The following is a 19,306-nucleotide window of genomic DNA, read 5'->3' as shown; positions in this document are numbered from 1 at the left end:
TATTAGTTGATTAGAGAAACCTAAAGAAAGAAAGGATTTCCTGACTTTAACTTTTAATAAAGACAAGGCCTTAGCTATGAAGGTTGTCTCTGTTTCTAGTGTTTCAACACTTAGAGACTCTGTCTAGCCTAAGCTTTATTGCACACTTATTTTCACTTTGCTATACAGCATAGTTTCTGACCAACCTATGATCATCTTTGTTGTAACATCCTTTTCATGTTTACATTCATATTTCTTTTGTTTGCCCTGGTAAGCCAGAGCAGTCAGCCATGAAAGTAGCTTCTTCCCTCCCATAAACACTGCATTTCCCTGAAAGTGTAATATTCATCTGTTTTAACTTTTTCAGAGAATTAAAATACTGAAGGCTAGGGATCATGCTTGTTTAGGAAAACTTACTTTTATCATTTTCATTATAGCTCCAATTAACTATTATTTGCACTTAATAACCACTGTGGTTTAAGATGGGAAGAAATTGTTTAGATCATTGGGTCTGCTCTTTTGTAAGAAGCAAGGATTTTACACCAGATTATGGTGTGGGCTAATGTTATCACTCTTAAATCATTCTGCCAAGGTAGTTTTATTTTTCATAGTGATATTTTCATTATCATGAAAAATGTATTGACTTGTAATCAGGGTTAAGCTTCTACTTAAATTAATGCCACCTGCATGCATTTGGAATTACTTTTGTGAAGCAAAACTATCTTCAGGGTTGCATTTTTCTTCCTCCCCTCCTCCTTAGACAGAATGTCTTCAGCTCTTTTTTAGTCTTTGAGATGAGCATTCCCATATTTTCCTAGTCAATTACGGAACGCTTCTGACTTTCTGTGCTTTTAAGTTTGGATCTTTTTAAAATTAGTGCTAATTTTTCTTGTGAGTTAAGATGTAATCATCCTCTTAAGTGACTTAAAGACATAATCATCCTGTTGTTGCTGACTAGTAAAATATGTTGAAAGAACTAAATCCCAGCCACTTTTTGCTTAATTGTAAACCTAATGTAATCTTGACTGTGAAATATTGCTTTCTTCTTGGTTAGTGGTGGCCTTTTAAATGCTTGGAGAAAGCCTATTGGAACTCTGTCAGTGGCAACATAATTCTACTTTTGTAGTCAATAAAGGTAATAGTATGTTTTTACTTTACACTCTTACACTATTAAAGCCTTAACTTAAGTAACCTCTTGATTGGGCATTTCCTGGTAGCTGGTACTTACTCAGGCCTTGGCTCTACCAGATGGTTATTAACTACCAGTAAGTGTCTAACTGGAGATCATTATTACTTCTTAGACTATTGTGGGAGTCTTAATTGCTTTCCACAAGGTTTCTTTTAAGTTAATGTCTTTACTGAGATAAATGCTATGTTTTTTGCATATTGTCCTTTGAGATAGGGGTAATGGCTTGTGACAGAGAAATAGATTCCTCTAGGTCTCTCACATCTTACACTTGCAACTGTGCAAGCACCAGAGATGCACCAAATTCATTCCACCAGAAGGACTGCTTCTAGTGTTGATTAAAATTCTTGCTGAGGAGCTCAGCAAAACCTACCAAATGCCAGTGTTGCACCAAAGTGCAACAGAATGTATTGGGATTTATGCAATTGTGACACTATGTAATTCCTGCACAGATAAAATGTGAATGGGTTCTTATGCTTGCATCCAGTGTGCCGTTTGAGACAAGTGGTATTATGCTTTTGAACAAATCCAAAATGATTTCTGTGTGTTGGAAGCTGAAATTTGAAATTTGTAACAGAATACATTAACATTGTAATATGTCTCCCTTGCATATGAGAAACTACTTATATGTCATATTGTAATTTGTTATGGGCAAAATTCAAAAGTGTTAACAAAACTGATTTTGCTATGTGTGAATTTGGCTCACCATCATTGCCATTTTCATGTTTTTTCTCTCTGCACCTTCCTATAACTTTAATCTGTTTGGGGGACGGGAGCTTTTGTCATCTTCGGGACGAGCTTAAATTATGATGATAATGCTTCTACTCATTATTGTTTTCCTAAGTTTGTAGCTGTATGTGAATGAGTGATAGAATCTGGACTTGAAGTGGCTGTTTATGTTCATTTTGACACTTCTGGCTGACCCCAGCTCTTTCTTTGAAAGACAACTGACTTGAAGGTTTTTACTGCTATGCAGTTTGATAACTGAAGATTACTTTCAAGGAGAGTCAGCTGTCTGTCTTATCTTCCATTGACTCATTGCTGATTGGAGAGAAGAGGGTAAACAGTTTGGCTTACATTGGCTTGTAAGGAAAGAAATTAAAGCTCCAAACAAAAATAAACCTGTGATTATAAAATAACAGTAAAATGTTTATTCCTTTGATTACAATTAAACAATTAAAAAACCATATTTTATAATCCACATAATTTCCTCAAATGTTTTGAATGAAAATAAAGTGGTTGCTGGTTGAAGGTCCCATGGAGGATATTCATTTTCAGCAAGGACAAATGCTGTGAATGAAGTTACAAATCTGCAAGACTTCAGGCCCAACTTTCCTCTCTGCAAGTGCCATCTGTGACTGTTTTTACAGCCATGAAATGCATGACAGCTGTATACTGCAGTATTTTCACCTTTTATTATCCAGTGTGTGCTTTTAAAGACATTTGAAGTTCATTTTATAGAAGCTGACTATTTGCGAGCGCAAGCTACCTGAAGACTCCTATGTAGAAAACCTGCTATTTTATTATAGTACTGAAATTTAATTATACTGATGAATGTATTCCAATGTATACAACAAAAAGTGATACATTATCTTCCACTGTTTCTTTGTGCATCAGCATAAAAACTAAGTTAGCAAGGGTTTTTTGTTTTAATAAAAACTTGTTTAGAAATAGAGAGCTCAACATATAGGTGGTAACATAAAACCTTTTTGGCCCTTGACCACTTTAACTTCTCATCTGCAAAGGATAGGACCAAGAGGTGGGCTTTCTCCTGTTTTACGTGGTAGGAAATTTTCTGTCTCTGTAGTCCTTTCCTTGTAGATGTGTATTGACATGCACAAGGAGGAATGCACTGGCTCTTTTCCACCTCTTAGCAGTGCTGAACCATATGAAATAATGCAACTACAGTGCAAGTTAACTGGCTTGTGTGTTTTGCTGACTTGTTTGGGGGGAGGGTGCAGGGAAGGGTTGTCTGTATCTTAATCTGGATCTGATCCCTGACACGATTCACTATGAACTGAGGAGGGTCATGCAGGCCAGGAAGAAATGGAGAGGATAGAGAGGATGGTACAGTTCTTGAGGGGGAAAAACTGCCTTCTACTTTAAAGTGCTAGTGGAACTATATGCATTTGAAATGGGGAAAAGATTTGTTTGGTTATGCAAACAAATGTGAAGACTAGTGATTTCAATCTTGCATGCAGCATACTATGGTAAATAAAAGAAATAGCTGCAAGCCCTTAGGAAAGGTGCAGGACTTCCATCTCTGACAGGTTTTGCTGCTATTTAGAGCTGTCTTTACTTACATGCTTCACTTTGTCCTGTGCAATCTGACTAATTAGAAGAAGGTTGGAATCTAACAGCTAACAGGTGTGGGTTATAATAACCAGACTTGCCTTGTAGGATAACTGAAGCTAACATTTAAGCCCTCTGGGAAATCACTGTTTTTAGATGAGAATTCTTTTGTATTGAAAGGATCAGATGGAAATACAGGGTGAGATCTAATGTTCCTGCTAATATTAAAGACAAAACTGAAAATACTGGATTTTTTTTTTCTGGTTTGGGGTATTGCTAAACCAAAACAATTTAAACTTATGAAAATCTGCAATGACTGCTTGGTTCTGGTTTCTTCATTCATTCTTATTCTGTTTCTGATATGGATTCTGCAAACTCTCTCACCTGAGTGCTCATAAAAACAGGATAAATCATCATACAAAATGACACCATGTAAACAGTCTCTGAAAGCAGAAAAGAATGTTCTTTCTTTGCAAAGAGGACAGCAGTCTTTCAGGATTTCTTTTAATAAAACAGGCTTTCTAGAATTTAACTACGAATTGCTGCGATGTGCAAACAGAAACTGTCTGGCAGTGCCTGAAAAGTGAAGAATCACTTCCAGAACTATAATACCCACTGTTGGAGAGAAGTCAAGGGATTGCTGGATGCTGTCTTGATTGTGAGTGCAGGCTGTATGTTAAACTACTACCTTCCAAGTAGTTCAGTTGTTATGCTGGCTGGGACATGTGCTCAGTGACAAAGGAAGAGAAATCTGGTTTTATTCTCACTAACTTTACATGTATGTATGTCCCTGTTTACACTAATGCAAGTAAAATGGAATCCTGTTCCAGTCTTGTTTTTTCTAATTACCATCAACTGGACTTATGCCTAAGGAAAGAAATTAAAGCAAATGCCACACTTTACCATTTCTACATCATCTGAATACTGAAATATCTGGATGACTTCTCCAACTATAATACTTTTACAGAGATTTGCATGGTAAATGACATGCATGCTTTAGCTTGCATTGTTCTTTTAAAATATCTTCCAGTGGTTCTAACCACTAGGATCAATAACAATAGGATCTAACTTAACACACCTTTTGGTAAGCTACAACCCAAGTGGATCAGAGGATGTGAACAAACATTTTCCTAGTCAGAATTTCTGCTATCATTTCACTACCTCAATATCACTTAACTATATTACCTCAGTCTGTTTCTCTTTTTAGATTCTTTAAATATGCTTTTTCTCATACGCACTTCTTTCAGAATTGCTGCAAAATGTTTAGCCATATGTAGACATGGCAAGAGTTTGTGTATTAATAGTCAAGGGTGAAATTGAACAGTTTGTTTCAAAAGGTAGGACAGACTTCTAAAGTGACAGAAGTGTGTGATTTTAAATCTATAGAGCAAATTTTGGCTGATCACGAGCTGGAAGACTGTAGGCAGGGAAAACAAATTTTCAACAACAAAGCAAATTCTCTTCATGACTTCACACTTCTACTGGTACGCTGGGCAATTGCCTTGTCAAGTGAGCCTGAATGTGTATAACTACAGCAGTATAGTCAAGGCAGTGGTTTCTAATAGAGGTCTATGGTCAGCAGGAACCTCAGCTCTTTCATGCTTTTAAGTCTGCCAAGGAAAATAAAGAAAAGCACACCTGCTATCAGTGAATGTAAAGTTGCTACACGTGCTGCCTTAAGACAAGACTGGCTGACAAAAATAGAAAATTACTTGTTCCTGTGCTGTTACTCTAGCACTATTTCAAATAGAGTTGGGCAGAATGTGTGAGGAGATCAGAAGAACCGGGTGGAACCTGAACAGTCTGGATGAGTGTTGATGGCTCTCTGTTATATCAACATGCCTTTTTAATCTCTGATTAATTGTTACTGTGGACCTCAATGATGAGCTTTCATAGTCTGGAGGCTTTTATTTTTGTTTCTTTTGGGGGGAACAAGAAAACAGGAAAGAAAATAACATCCCCTGTCTACAAGTCTTCTGATTATATGACAGTGTCCTCTTGGCTTATGTGTTTGGATTCTTTAGAATATATTGTATAAACAAAGTAAAAATCTGATTAAGTGTTTTCCCTTTTCTCAACAACTGGAACTCTAACATTTAAATCTATTAAATGAATTCAAACTTGTTGCTACTGGAGAAGTACAGAAAGCAGTGCCCCTCATGTGCTCACAAGAAGAAAACTGACAGGCAAAACTCTTAAGATCGTGGTAAAGAGAGCTTTGTAGTACTTGCTTTTCAGCGTTTCAGTATAGCTTTAAGAGCCAGGATACAAAGTTTGTGGAGTGAAGAGGGAGTAACTTACTGTTGGACTTAGAGACATTAACTGATGCAATTCTTTCCTTTTCCCTTCCTAAGAAGAGCAGAATAGCATTAACAAAATGTTGCTCCTAATGTGGAAAGGGATGTTAAAACTGTTGCTTCTCTCAACATAGTACATGTAAAAATTCCTGTTTTGGAATTGCATAGACACAGGCTGCTAACTTAGATGTGACAGGCAGGATATCTGAGATGAGTGCTATAGGGAAAGAGAGAGACAAGCAGACACAGGACTGAGTGATGTAGTGATGGGCTGGATGGTTCCTTTGTTGGCCCTGTTTGAAACATTAGGTTGATCTGGGGAGGAAGAGGAATAAACTTGTTTGATTTTGCTGTGGCTGGCTACTGTTACAGTCTAAGTGCAGTAATGATGTAAACAGGTTATCTTCCTTGTATTGACCTAATAATGTGTATTGCTTATGGTTTGGATCAGTCTTCTCCCCATAGGTAAAAGCAATAGCCAAAATAGGTTGATATAGATGCCTTATAGTACTGTTACTTCAAAAGTATGCGCTGTTTATCAAGATGGTCAAAAAGAACTGAATAGTGAGCTAGCTGGAGGGAGAAGTACTCTTCTCCTCTCTACTGGTACCCCTAAATTTACTTGCCATCCCTTCTTAAATTCCATTTTGACCTTTTGTAAGATCTCATATCTGTAGCCCATTGTACCCCGTGCTTTCTAGTGAGACTTGAAGCAAGGATGCTGCTTATACTAACTGACTGACAGTGGAAGTTAGTGACAGGGAAGCTTTTTTTCCTGCTAGGAGCTAAATGACAATCCCAGATTTATCTTTACATAGGTCACTATGTAGCTGGTAAAGGGTAACTTTTTGATTAACAATGATGAGAAAGTAATGAGGACCATATGACCCAGATGTGGAAGGCCCCCCTAGCTTGCAGCACCCAGTCTTCCTCACTGCCCTATCCAAAACACACACACCTTTCACCCCTACCTCAAGGCATTTACAAATCCATCCATATTATGGATAGGATGGCAAATCTTTCAGATTGTGACCTCCAGGCTAAGAATTCATAGCTGTAGTTTCCATGCAATGTCTGCGGTCTTTTGGAATTATTACCTTGATAGAAACGTAAGCTAACATCGTGTATATCTCGTTACCCTGTAGAACTGACCAAAATGTTCTGACCTTGTTAAAACTACAGATGTGTCTCCTTGGAGGTAATGACTCAGTCTTTTGAGATTACTGTTTCCATATTTTTCCCTTTATGGCTAATTGCTACTTAACTTCAACAAAGACAAAAGGGGCTTTCATTTAAAGATTTCCTGCTTGTAATCAAGGATTCTGCTTTCCTGTATTTAAACAAAAAAGACTTTTCAAAAGCCAGCTCTTTCCCCCTGCCCCATGCCATTTCTCCATAATGTCTTTTTCACTGTCATAAACTGCTTCTTGTTTCTCCTGAACTTCCTCTTAACAAGGGATTATTTTGGCTCACATAAATGATGACATGATTTAGTCATCACTCACTAAACTGTAGAACAACTATGAAGAAAACAACATGCGATTTAAGGTTAAAAAGAATTGTTACTATGCCAATCCTGTTTTCTTTTCATGTGAGTGAAGGTGTCATGGTTGCTTTAGAAATATAAGTCTGAAAGAGACTGCCTGGGTTTGGTAGTAATTTCTCGTTCTTCCCAATTCTCCTTTTGTACTAGAGACTACTGAGTAATAGAGGGTTAGGCCAGAAAGTTTTGGAAAGAACGTCAGTGGGAACAGATCCTCCAAACTGACATTCTGCATTTTCATATTCTGTAAAGCGGTGACTGCCATATCAATCTTGTTCGGTTTGCAGATACTGCTTTTTTGGTAATGCCATCGCATATAAAATTAGATACTTAATTGCCTCTGGTCTTCCCTCTTTACATCATCTTCCTAGCACCCTTAAATTCCTTATATCTCCCTCCTGGCAAACCTCTCTTCTCTTTGCTGGGTAGAGTCCGAGGTGTGATGTAAATATCTGCTTGGGATAGACAGGGATCACAAACCTCCGCATTTGTCTCAGAGTGACATCTGAGGGTACAAGGATGGTTCTGGTTCAAAAGCTGTTGCAAACAAAGAAAACTGTTTACTTTGTCATTTTTTTCTGTGCTTTTGAATTCTCAGTGTTGTACCCTCTTTTAGCCTACTGAGCAACTAAAAGTAACCTAAAAGTAACTTTTAATGTCTTGCTTGTCCTATGTACTTCTGCTAATTAAAAAAAATCTTTTTGACACAGTGTGCTCAGGAGCCATAGACAGTAAATTAGATTGGATCTATATGAATAAATTTGATAAGGCTGGACACTTTTCTTGTTGACTAGACTGATTTCTCTTTTCCTGTATCTTTTTGCATTTTAACATTAAAATGTCAGGGTTTCCTGCCACAAATTAGTAGTGGACTTAGGACTCCAGTCTACAAGGTTACAGCGTGGAAACAAAGAAGTATTTTGCTTGGGATTTCTGTAGACTCTTTCCCCTCCTACCCCAAAATACATAAAAAAAATCTCCACTGAAATGTCTGGATTGAAGAAGAAAAGTCTTTTCTCCAACAGAAGCTTGATTAATGGATTTATTGTTTGTACAGATTTTTGTCAGGAAGCCATATGGCTTGAGGAAAACAAAGAGGAAGTGGCTGATGTTGAGAATCAGATTTAATAGGGGTCCCTAAGGACAGAATGTGGCTCTTATCCTTACTCCTTCCCACTCAGCTTGTAAGGGGTCTGAGAAGAAGTTTAGTGCTTCAGTGGAGCTAAAGATAATACCACTGTTTGGCTGGAAGTATCAGTCCCCACTGCTGGGTCACCATCACAGCTCCTTAGTTCCCAGGTTAAAAATCAACTATTCTTTTCCTTTTGTGTAAAGTATTCTGGAGTAGTTAACAAGGAACACTAACCAAAATGTTTACTTCTAGTGTCTTGGCGGTTGATTGGTTTGCAATAGATGTAGACAATAGTACATCTTGAAACTGAGCTCTGATAGTCTAGGGTGAGGTGATATTTCTTTCCTTTCCTCACCCTTCTCTCCTCTCTCTACCCCTCCCTCCCCCAGCAAAATTCAAGCATATATATGTCTCCTGATAAACTGAATCACCACCTGTATCCTACGATCAGATTTATTTTCCTAATCTAACGTGTATGTGGGGCGTGATGAGTAACTGGGGCTCTAGTACTGATGGTATAATCTGGTATGGTGGGTTAGATGAATGTTTGACTCTGATCACGATGATTTGGTGAATGAACCTGAACAGAGAATCAAAGGCAATGTTCTGTAATGTAACTGCAGCAACTGTGTTAAACATCTTTAACAAGCTTTTGCTCCGGTGAAATTACAGCTTCTCTGCTGAGATGCATAAACTGACCAAAATCTGTTTCCGTTCATTTTGGTGCTAAAATGAAATGTTCATGTGAACCATCACTAATTGCTGGTGGGTCCACAGAGTCTGAAAAGCACAAGAAATCGCTTGAGAGAGAGAGATTGATTCTGACAGTTCAGAATGGCTTCATACAGGCTGATCTAAGCAATTGTAATTAATTGTATTAATTGCATTTGATAGCAAGTGGGAAAGGAGTTTAGTACCCAGAGGGCAGTAATAAATGAAGTCATGTTAAAGGCATATAGGGCTTTGAATTACACTTTATCTGTGTAATGCTACATGGTTTCACTATGTAAAAGCATTAAAAATGACTGTTCAGCCTACGATGTGGACCTAGTTTACCACTGCATGCATGTCAGATGCTAAAGTCTGTTACTTCCTGTACTTAGCTGTTGGATGAGACAAATGAATAAACCCAAAGCAATTCTGGCTCCCGGAATGTGTGACAGCATTTACATGAAAGGGAGTGCAGGAATCTGGAAAAAAAAAGAACAAAGTGATCTTAAACAGTACCTGAACTGATTGCGGGGAGGAAGGAAGGAACAGACATAAACCTGTATGTGTTCAGCTGGCAGAAAGCTAAATGTGCAGGTAGCTAAAAATAAGGCACACACCCACCGAACTTGTATCTTGATAGCAGATGCCTTGAATAAACCAAACATTTAGGGGAGGGAGTGCTCTACTTGCAAAGTGACAGAGTTAAGAAGGGCTTTTTCATCACTGCAACACATGATCTGTACTATAAACCAAACCAGCTGGGGCCAATGTGGGTTGCCTTAGTGAACTCGCAGCAGCATCTTCTTTCACTGAAAAATTTCCCTCATCTTCTGCCAGGAATATCCTGTTTCTAGCACCATTGTTGCTCCTCAGTCAAGTTATAAGAGACTTCCTTATGTCCTAGTTATGGAAGACAGATAATCAAACAGCACAGCCAGTTTCTTTTCTTAATGATTCCCTAGGAGACTGATACAGATACTTTAGTTGGGAATTTACTCTTACTGGAGCATGGAGCTATTACTTCCAGAGGGTTTTTGTTTTTTTTTTTAAGTCTCTGCCCTTCCCGGAATCTTGCATAAGCAAACTCATGCTAGCACAGCTTGTTTTCTCAAAGTGAACATGAGTTGAGAAGACTGCAAAGCAATATTGCTTTGACTTCTGGCATACCAGCGCTTTGTGCAAGTGTGGTGGAAAGCATATTTGTTTCAGTATAAGTACCTCCACTGTCTAAAAGCTGTCTGGTTTAAAGCATCTACCATAAATGCAGTTCTAAACTTGAAATTTGGAAGCTGAAATTCCCTTCCTTTTGTCACTGGCAAAAGTATGTGCCTCTGGACTGAAAGCAAGGCTGATTGAGAGCTGAAGTTAAATGCTTAAAACTGACATGCTGGTGGACGTCTGTCTGCCCTCATGCCCTTCCATCCATTTTTATACCCCTGTACTCAGTTTCCTCCTCTGCCTTCAAAGATCCTATTAAAATGAAAACAGTAATAAACTAAAGTTATTCTCCTGATTTTTAACCTTTTCCTCTACCAAAAATAAACATATACAAAGCCTGTTAATTTCTATGTGCTAATGAGGAAGCAGTCACTCCACTGGATGACTGGAAATGGGAGGGGGGGGGATTTGTTGCAGATTATTACCATGTTTGTGTATGTGTACTTACTCTCAGAATGAGGGGGCTTTCCGCACTGAGGTATGCTTTTGTGAGTTGAAGTTGTATGCAAGGGTAGGTTTGTAATTCTTTTATTCAACTCATCATAAACCTTGAGTGTTAGGGTAAGCAGCTTTTTACATGCTGAAATAATGCTTTTAAAGTCTTCAGGTATTTGGCTCTTATCAATAGCTTATTCTGTTTCATTAGACCTGATTTTCCTGTCCTGTTGTTTTCTAAAACCCTTTGGCATTCTCACTGCTACCATAACTCTCCATTTTATTAGACATCTGTTTTATGGCATTTATCAACTTCTGAGTTAGTAAACCACAAACACTTTAGTTCTGTTGTATCAAAAAACTTTGATAATGAGCTTTGAGAGATCATTGCTCTGCTTGCTCTCATCCATCCTTTCACAACAGTGATTTTCTTAGAAGTTTAAAAGACAAAAATGTTCCTATACTATCCCCACCCCAGTCCTAACTTAAGTAAAAGAGTAAAACTGAGATGATACATGGCTGAACTCATGGAACTATAGATCTCTCACATGGTCAGCCAGCAGTTAAGCAAACTGACAGTCTTTTTTCTATTCTATTCTATTCTGTTCTATTCTATTCTATTCTATTCTATTGCTATGTGGTCCATCCACTCTTTGGTTCTGGTTGCTCTTGATGCCTGCAAATGCCTTTATGGGATATGAGAGGTGTTTGACTCCAGCATCCATGGAGGAAGAATGATAAGCTAAATGTTAAAGAAACACCAGTATGAGTATTGTGGAGGTTTTGCATTTAATGAGTATAGCTTTATGAATGAAAGCTAAGTAATCAGACTGTGGTGCTGAAAATATTTTTGTATGTACCTTAATGTCTACTGCTCCTGGGCATCCTATTTTGAAGTTTTTTGTCAGAATGATAGAAATAATTACCCTCATAAGTGTTCAATGTATAGTGCTTGTGATGCAATATTTTACAACTGGCCAGTCCTCCTTAGATCTTTAAAAAGTTTTATTTTCTGGCCCCTTATGTCATGCTTACACTGGAGTTGCTGCTTATTGAATCTTTTCATATAGCTCTGGCAGGTACTAAGAGAAAAAGTTTGCCTTGTCAAAATTCAGTGACTGACAATAGTGGAGGAGGAGAGACTATAGACTAGAGGAAACTTCTCAGTTCAGAGCTTTTCTTCTGTACTGCTGTCAAACTGCAAAGCTTCCATTTAGTGTTAAGCATAATAGATGTGTTCCATTAAGTATTATTCAGAAAGTGTTTGGCAAAGGTTTAAAAATAACCACTTTTCACATGTTACACTTGACTGTGACATGGTATTAGGCAGTGTTTGCAAGTTTGGCACGATGATGGTGTTAAGCATCGTTGTAGTAAGCATCCCTTCCAAGCTGATCAATATTAGTCTCAACTTTTAACCAACAGTTTGTGATATGTTACCCTCTGCTTAGCTTCTGTTTGATTCTCTATGCATGCATTGGACATGATTTACCACTCCAAGAGAGTAATTCTAGAGGACTTGGAGATTTTTACATCTGGAACACCTCCGGTTTGAGGATTATTTTCTTTAAAAAGAAAACTAGGAAAGAAGCTTGTGAAATAATCTCAGGTCTTTAGAACTTAGCAGTGGTAAGTGCTCGTGACTACCTAATAGCACTGAGTTTTTCATAATGTTCTGTAAGGCTGTTCAAATACTGTTTATCCCATTTAGTTATTTATAGCAGAAAATGTCACACCAGCTATAAGATGTAGCAAATTAAGTGCTGTATTCCACATTTTTTTTACGCTTAGTATTTAAAAATAAATAAATAAAACTTGTATGTAGTTGGGTGTATATCCATATCTACAGCTGCTAACTGGATACTGGATTTTCAAAAGCTTTAAAGGAGGGGAGAGGGAATACAATTTTACTCTCGCCAAGGCAGTTTTCCTAACGTATATGGATGTTTCATCTTTTTTTTCTAGCAGCTCTCCTTCTCAGCAGAGTTGGTGCTTGTATCTGGAGTAGAAGACTGTGCTAAGCCCACTGCATAATCACATTCCTGTCTATCTCCACCTGCAGGTATGAAGTTATGACAAAGAATTTTCAAATAAGAATTTTCCTTCTCCCTCCTAAAAGTGTTTGTACATACAGCATGAAAAGAATTGTAAAACTTTAAAAAATCCAGTAAATATACATGAAATATATAAATGACCATCATGTATATATGTATGGCCCCTCCAGCTGTATGACAGGGAGACCCAAGGCTAACTTGCTACTAGGGAATGTGCCCTCTGTGGGAGGAGACTCTTTAGTTGTTGGGCTCTTCTAGTTGTCAGACCTTCTTGGGCAGCAGCACTCTGCCTGCAACACCTGGTTGGTGGCTTGCAGATCAAGTGATCAGCCATGGCTGGTACATGAAGGCAGGAGAGGAGAAAGAGCTCTTGCTAAACTGAAAATATGAGAACTGCAAGTCCAGCTATAAGAAATCCAGTTACATAATGCCATACTTATACAGTACTGAAGACTAGCTAAATTTGGTCTTAGGAACGTAACATATCCAGCTCATATCCTAGCATGAAATCACATTGAATATGTGCTGTATGTGTCCATGGCCCTGGGTGTGTGCCCTGTGCTTGAAGCCTGTTCTGCCATGTTTACTCTCACATGGGTTCCAGAATGAGTTTTGGGATTGTGTGCTGCAGCTGCCTCTCTGATTATGCTACAGATGTGCTCTGAGCAGGGGGCCTCGATCTTCTTTGATCGATTTGACAGAGTTCTTGACTCTGTGGAGTCTTTACTTCCTTTGGGGAGGGGAGTATCTTATTTTTTCTTCAAATAATTTTTGCAGAAGTACTATGACTGTTTTAAAAAAAAGAAAAAACCTGCAGTGCAACTGCTTTGTGTTCTTAACATGAATGTACATTTAAAACAGTGCTCAACAGTGCTCAGACTGGTTCTTGTCAGGAAAAAATATCATCTGCTACTGTTAAGTTTCCTTGACATCTCTTCTGAGATGTTGCCAATGTTGTTAATTTTTGGTGTGTTGGAGAGATTTTGAATTACATACTATAAAAATAGGTAGTGTTAGATTATGCATTGATATGACTTTTCATATAGCTTTTATTTTCAAAACCTCTGTTTTATGACACAAATAAAACTGGTGAAGCAAGTGGGGAAAACTCTCTTCAAATGTGTTCTGGAGCCTATGAATTGAAAGCAGTTTTTTCTTCTACATTGTCACAGTATACAGGGCTTTGCTTAAAGCTAAACTGTGTTATGTATGTATATCAATTTTTAAGTGGTAGGTTACTATACCAGCCACATCTCTTTCAGTGTTTTTTATGTAAAGCATACCGTTGTACTGCAAATATGGTATTTTATAGTAGTATTTTGTTCATGATTCAAGAAGCTGAGGAACCAGTATAATTAAATAAAATATAGTGCAATTCTTTGGCCAATTACTGAAAAAATAGTTTGTCTAATGTTTTAATTCTGTGCATCTGAAGTAGATGAATGTATAAATGTATAGCAGCTTCTTTTATTATGGAAAAGACTGAATGAAGTACACTATCATTGGTGTCTCTTCCAGCCCTGTAAAGATAGGCAGTAATATTGCATGACTGAAAGATACTTGCTTCCGTTGTCCTTAATAATATAGTGTTAGTGTTAAGCAGTAAAAAAAAAATATTTATCTACATATGCACGTGTGCATACATACACTTAGAATTATATATACACACACTCTACTCCAAGAAAGCCCCCCCCATATATATGTGTATGTCTGTGTGTATACATAGTACTTAATTCAAAAGGTGTACACACACAGAGGTTTTATTGGAGCCTAGCTTCAGACTGACACTGTCTTAAGTTGTCTTACACTTGGAAGTTTTTTGTCTGTTCGTTAATGGATTTTCAGTCCCACATTATAATCTCTTTTATATGAATCAGTCTTAAAACAGACAACTCTGGAGTATCATCTGCTGCCACAACCAATACAAGGTATTCTTGCTGAAGAATATGTATGTAGCAGATTACTACCAGCACTGAAGATAATCCCACTGAGTGAACCAGCATGCAGAGTTTATGAAGATACAGGTCTCTTACTTTTTTCCAGGTGGCATTTAGCCAGATCATATATGCATGCTAACCTGTAACTCCAGGAAACTGAGAAGGTGGTGGTATTGAATCATATTTTCTTTTGCCAAGTTAAAAATATTTAAGTACTTGTTGTGACTACTACTTAAGTAAATTCCTTTCAGTGGAGCAAGTCTGTAACTACTAGGTACCAGGTGACTGGAATGGCACTTCTTTATTATTTGTCACTTTATTATTTTGTCACAATTTCTTTTCCTCGTAAGCATCTCTAATATATTATTATTATGTGACTTCAGTTTGCAGTCTGTCATGAGGTGCAAGACAAAGGGTCAGCCTCTGCTATGCTGTTTGTTAAAGCACTTGTCCCCAGCTGAAATCTTGGGGTCATAAAAGAGCTGTGAAAACAACAGCTTGCTTAGTGGCAGTCCACGAATAAATTAAATGTTAGAAAATATTATAAAGGAACAGAAAACAACACAAAATATCATTATGCCCTTCTATAAATATGTGGTTCACACATCTTGGACACAGTTTGCAGCCTGGTTTCTTCATCTCAGAGAGAACGTAGTAGAACTGGAAAATGAGTAGCAGGTGATAAGGAGGATGAGAGACATGAGTGATTTAGCAAGCTAGGACTTTGCAGTCCAAAAGAGAGAGCTTAATGTAGGGGAATAGGAAGGAAGCCTACAGAGTTACAAATTAAATTAAGAAGGTGGATGGGGCTCACTTTACTCACTCTTGCAGCACAAGAATCAGAGGACATCAAATGAGGCTAACAGGAACCTAGTTCAGAACAAACAAAATGAGATGATTCTTCACGCTACAGGCAGTAGATCTGTGGAGCTCTTTGCCAAGGAGCTGTGGAGAATAGAAGAGAAACCCATGTGAGGACAGTAAATAAATAGAAGTCACATCTGCAAGTCTCCAAGCCAGGAGCAGTGGGAAGCCAACAGCATGTTCTGGAGGACTATAAGGTATTCTTGCCATGTCTTTGTTCTTCCCTAGGTATCTGCTTGTGACTCCTAGTTTGTCTTGTTTTTGCTGATTAGGAATTTTCATGTCTCACTACTTGTCTTCTGGTTTATTGAGGCAAGGTCTCAGCCTTTGCCACAACATCTTTCAAAGTTGCTGGTTCCTGTCCCATGTTCCTCTGAAGGGGCACTACACTTCCAGCTTATGCTGTTCCTTCATGCAATTCAGATAAGACAACTCTTCCTTCTTGTGCTGAGGCTTTCTAGTGATGCAAACAGTTGTTACCTTTTGAATGTTGTAGTCAGATGGTTGCAGTTGTTTTCTAACTGCTTATTAGCAAAAGTAAGCTGCTGCTAGTCAGAAATGTGTTCCTTATCCTTCATCTAGGCCTTAACTTTTTTTAATATCATCAGATCATGAAAATCTTAGACAGTCACCTTCAATGGTGGTTGATTTCCTTATCAAGGCTTCACAAAGATCTGCCCTGCAAAGCTGGTACTATTTTTTATGATCTTCAGGTGTTGTAGGTTCCCTCTGAAATTGTCTTTACAGCTTTGCAAGGAAATAGTTCAAGACAAGGTCTCTTCTGTGAATAGTAGGTGGTCTAAGACCTCTGCTTCTCCATAAAACTTTTTTATTTGTAAATTAGAATTTCGGTCATGTGTCTAGCTGATTTCAAGACAGAATGGCACTTTTTTTTGAGAGAGAGAGAGAAACTTTTTTCCTCTTCTACAACCTAACATTGAAATATGAAAAGTGGACAAAAATGAACTTGTTTGAGAATTATACATATATGTCTTTCTTAAATTCATTTCAGCTCTAAAAGGTCTCTAAATTGATGTAAGTCACAAAGAATCTAAAACAGTTGTCAAAACCTTTGTTTTGAGTGGCACTTTGGAGACCTTCACCAATAGCATGCTACTTGCTCATTTGAGTAGTGATTCTTTACTTGGTCAGGAGCCTGCTCTTTGAATTGGCAGTGCAACTTTCTTGAACAGCCTTTTCCTTTCCTTTCTTTTTCCATGACCGTCAGAAGTTCTGTACCTGGTTATCCACTGTATGTGATCTCCCAATGCAGAAAGGGAGGTATTGCATTCTCTTGAACACTTGAGAAGAAACAAAACAGATTTTGCTGTGACATCACCGAATGAGCATTCAAACTTCACCTGTATCCACCTGCTGATTAACTGCTGGGGTGTTTTGGGGCCTGTGTTGCGTGAAAGCATATGAAGTAGATGTCTCAGACCCTTCTGAATTAAGAGATGCTTTTCCTACTGGCTGGACTCAAACCCAGGTGTGGGCCCTTCTAGAGCCGTATTGCTATGTAAGCAGGGGGGGATTTTGCTTTCATTTGAAGGTCCCAGGTCATGAGCCAGAAAATATCTCATTGCAACATAAGGAGCATGTTGCCACACTTTTTTTTTTTGAAGCTTTGTTTTTTTTCTATCTGCTGATAGTATTTGCTGAAAGGAATGAAGAAATGCTCTTCATCTCTTTTGTCTCACCCTTCCCTCCCCCTCCCCACTCCAGTCGAACACGATACAGTGTACCTCTTGTTCCCTCACTAAGTGTTGCAGCTTTTTACCGACCTTGTACTTGTTCACACTGGTGAGATAGCATAGCTGAAGTTGAAGATACCATGATATATGCATCTGCTTTTTTTCCTTTTCCTCACTTGTTCACTTTCTTATTACTTGTAGCTTCTTGTTTTCCAATTTAAGGGTTTTTCTCCTTCTTGCCCTATATAAATTTGTCTTTACGTGAAATTCAGAGGTTGTATATGCACATCTAAATGGTTTGTTTACATTTGTGGCACCTGGCCTTCAAATCCTCTGAGCGTATTTAAAGCTGAATAATATGATCCTGTTTCTGAGGAAATATACTGGATTTATGATAAAAAGTTTCTGCCAGTAGTTTTTCAGAACTGGGATTCATCATTTTCTTGCCAACCATGGGCAAAATGGAAACAGAATGTAAGTCAAGGCAGCGTGTCTGGAACAAGGACAGAAGTATGGATAATAAATGTGTGTGCATGGTGCATGGGAATGCCACTTACGTGCAGAGACAGGAAAGCCTTGCTTTTCTGCTTCAGAAATGTTTGATTTGTCCTTTACTATTTAGGACACAGGTCACTTGAGTCCAAGTCCCTGCTGTTGCAAGCAAACCATTACATAGTCTTGTTTGTGAATTCGTTGAGCTTTGTCTTATGAACAGCTAGGTTTGTATGCTCTCACCACTCCACTTTCTGGGTAGGCTTTCTTTTCAAGACAGAAGAAAATAAAATTAAGGGTTTTAACCCACTTTTTGAACAAAACAAAAAACATTTCAACTTTTTTGTTTCATTCCAAGCTTTCCCTTCAATTTGAACTATTAGTAAGGAAGGGAAGGGAAGGATTAGACTGCCGGAACTTACTGTGTTATATTTGCATTTGCTGGATCAGTAGTGAGCATACTTCCAGTTACAGGGGATAAAGATAAAGTTCAAGCTCTCTCCCTTGCTAGAGAGCGTATGTATCCACATTTCTACCACAAACGGACCACAGGAATTTCGAAGATGAATCTCATCAGTTTGGTACATTGAGATGGTTTGCTTCTCTGTCTCATGACTGACTTATCGCTGGGAAACTTCTGCAGATCAGGTCCCTGCTGCAGCAAACACTTTGTTGTGCAGATGAAATAGGAGGTTGTCTGGAATGGTTTTACTCAGAAAATCCTGTAACCCTGATGATTAGGACGGCTTCTTGGGGCACAGGGGATCCTTATCTCATTTTTCTGGATAAGGATCCCTTAAACCAGGGCATTGGCAAGGGAGTGGTATATGCACCTGCTAAACAAAAAAGTCTAGCTCTAGCACAGTTATTCTGAAGTCATAACATAATCTAGGAGATTTATCTATAATTTTATTTCAATTCTGCTCTAATTTGGAGTAAGGTCTTATTTTAAAGATGTTCAAAGCCAGATTCTTGCTCTTGAGAGGTGTTACATGCATGCTTAATTTTCCCTGTGAATCTATTAATATGTACAAAGTTAAGCACGTGTTCAAGCCTCTTTAGGCTCAGGCCTCTGTCTTTGTGTTCATGAGTGGAAAATAGTATCTCGTAAACCATGACGATGATCTCCATAGATTATGCAGTAAACATTGGGAAGTAATGTCTATGGGAATGAGAAAACAATTCTGATTCAAAGAATGGCTGAACCAATTTCCTTCTGTGCATGGGACAGAGGGAAGGAAACACTTCCCAATATACAGAGAATCCCCTGTGTTTGTGCATAGGGTAGTATGGCTGCTTGTGTTCCCTGTTTTTTTTATTACACGCTTACTGTTCTGAACATCTGTTGTACAAGTACTTGGCTTCTCCTATTAGAAGAGTTGAAACACCTGATCAGTCCAAGGACTTTTCTGATGGAAATTGTGCTAGCAAACGTAATGCTGTGCTAAGCTGACAGTGACTGATGACTCTGG

This window comes from Apteryx mantelli, chromosome 1 (genome assembly GCF_036417845.1).
Source record: "Apteryx mantelli isolate bAptMan1 chromosome 1, bAptMan1.hap1, whole genome shotgun sequence".
NCBI classification, from domain to species: Eukaryota; Metazoa; Chordata; class Aves; order Apterygiformes; family Apterygidae; genus Apteryx; species Apteryx mantelli.
Note: the sequence above shows the minus strand (reverse complement) of the source record.